General features: G+C 38.8%; 1 non-coding gene across 1 annotated transcript; it reads right to left on the reverse strand.

Moving 5' to 3' along the window:
- Positions 1 to 1,660: 1,660 nt before the first annotated feature.
- LOC119047335 (U2 spliceosomal RNA) lies at positions 1,661 to 1,851 on the reverse strand. Its single transcript, XR_005082128.1, has one exon. It is a non-coding gene; the product is annotated as a U2 spliceosomal RNA (small nuclear RNA).
- Positions 1,852 to 2,308: the final 457 nt, after the last annotated feature.

The following is a 2,308-nucleotide window of genomic DNA, read 5'->3' on the forward strand; positions in this document are numbered from 1 at the left end:
TTGAGAACCTCTGTAGCATATACAAAAACTTATGGTAAAGACCTATAGCCATTCAATAAAGGGAATTCAGTTAAGATTCATGCCACTAAACCTGAGTCAATTCCGAAGGTTCTTCCCACTTAAGAAAAACAGAGACAGTATGAGCTGCTGCTCTGGTTCCTTACTATAATCCTGATACACTTTAAAGAGTTTGTGGAAGAGCAGCAAAAGTAGTAGAATGTGCTGGGCTCAGCCAAGGTAATGGCACAGGTGAACAGAAACCAAGAGAAACAGCTTTATTTTGACTGAGAGATGCAGAATGAGGCAAGGACCTGAGATAGCATACTGAGCTACAGAGTAGAGATTAGGTTCCAAAATGGCATTCAGAACTCATCAACAAATGGACTCTACCCCACAGCAGCCTTGCAGTTAGTGCAACCAAATAAAGGCATGCTGGGAAATATATTTGCCATTAAATGACCAAGTGTGCCACAGTTACAAAAAAAGGTACACTTTGTTCTTTGTTTTTTTTCTCCCATAGTCAAGTTTCCACAACACCTCTCTCATCACAAAAATTATAAAAGAAAGTAAAAAAAAATCACATTTTTTAGATGTTAGACTTATCTTTAGCATTTAACTCAAAGGTTTCACCATCTTCAAAAAGCGGTTCTACAAAACTTATCATCTAAAAGTTCTATCCAAGCACTGAGAAGATGGCTTTTGCTAACCCAGGGCAATTCTTTTCCCATTTTCCCTAACCAGTTAGGGCTGAACAGTAGACTGAGGCTCATACTGCAGGAGACTGGTAGAGGGACACAAGGGCCAGTTTTCCCCTATGCAAGATGGCATCTGAATCTTGGTGGGAGAGCAGAACTGGAGAGATTTGAGGGAAAGGTCCAGACCCTATATTCAGTCAGAGTTTGTGCTAGAGGAGGAGGAGGGAGGGGGAAGAGGAATGCTTGCCATGCATATAATGTTTATGCATCTTTTTATGAGCTTCATTCTGCATCTTGTCCATCATCATTCCTGGTCCTACCATACCAGGAGCCAATGGATTCACAGTAGGTATTCCAGGGGCAGGTGGTGGGTATGGAGGGGAGTAGGGACCTGATGGTTGGCATTCTGGATATGCCAGTTGTGGCACAGGATGAGGGTCCCGACGGGGTGGGGAGGAAGCTGAGTTTCCCTGGGGAGCTCTTGGGGGAGTGGGAAAGAGGCCTGAAGAAAAGGTAGGATTGGAACCCCAGGGTACCTGACATTAGGGGGATATGGATTTGGCCCTGGCTGCCCAGCACTGGGACTCCACATAGTCAGGTGTTTCCTCCAGCCTTTACACCACTATACCACCACCTGGGCTCGACTTGTCCTTCCCAGATTCTTCAAATGTAGCATTAACACCTTTGCTTTGCTTTATCCTTCTCTCTGTCTGCATTTCTCTCTCTCTCTCTCTCTCTCTCTGTATTCCCGCCACACTGTTTTAACCTTTTCAATTAATAAATTCATTGAATCTATGTAAATATCTTGTTACTCAAACTTATTAGTTTTAGTCCATTGATCATTCTTGGCTGAATCAATTATTATTATTATAATGACTCTCACTAGTGATTTTTCAATTCCATTATTCTTTCTACATATATTAGTTGCATTTCTACTGTTTATTTACCTTTATGGTGTTTTTATGTGTGTGTGCTCTGTTCCTGGAAGTACTGCAATATCAGGTCAATGTGTGGAGTGGATAGAGCAAGCCTCTATTCCACCTTCTAATTCCAAAAATCCATTTAATATATTGCCCTTGGATAGAGGACATATCAGATATTAAACTGAGAAGAACAGATACTATACTTGATCTTAGCCAAAAGGTGGAGAGGCGATATTCATGGAATTTTTTATAGGTATAATTCTTTATTATAAATGTTATTTATTTTGGTGCTCAAATTGTCTCAGATTTGGCCAGTAGGAAGCTCTCCAACCTGGTTTTTGTGTTCTTTGACATAAACCTATTATTCTTTGAAGACTCACTTACTTTTTAAAAATTGTGGTAAAGTATTTAAAAATTTTATTTATACACACATATATAAAACATAAAATTTTCTATTTTAACCATTTAAGTGTAAAATACATTGCAGTTAATTAAAATGATCATGTGTTTTTTTCATTCATTCTGTTAATGTAATATCTTACACTGATTGATTTTATGTATGTTGAATCATCCTTGCATTCTGGGAACAAATCCCACTTGGTCATAATTATAATTCTTTTAATGTGCCTCTGAATTCAGCTTGCTATATTTTGTTGAGGACTTTTGCATCAATATGTATAAGGAATATTG

This window comes from Artibeus jamaicensis, unplaced genomic scaffold, assembly GCF_021234435.1.
Source record: "Artibeus jamaicensis isolate MK-2021 breed Jamaican fruit bat unplaced genomic scaffold, CSHL_Jam_final contig_589, whole genome shotgun sequence".
NCBI classification, from domain to species: domain Eukaryota; kingdom Metazoa; phylum Chordata; class Mammalia; order Chiroptera; family Phyllostomidae; genus Artibeus; species Artibeus jamaicensis.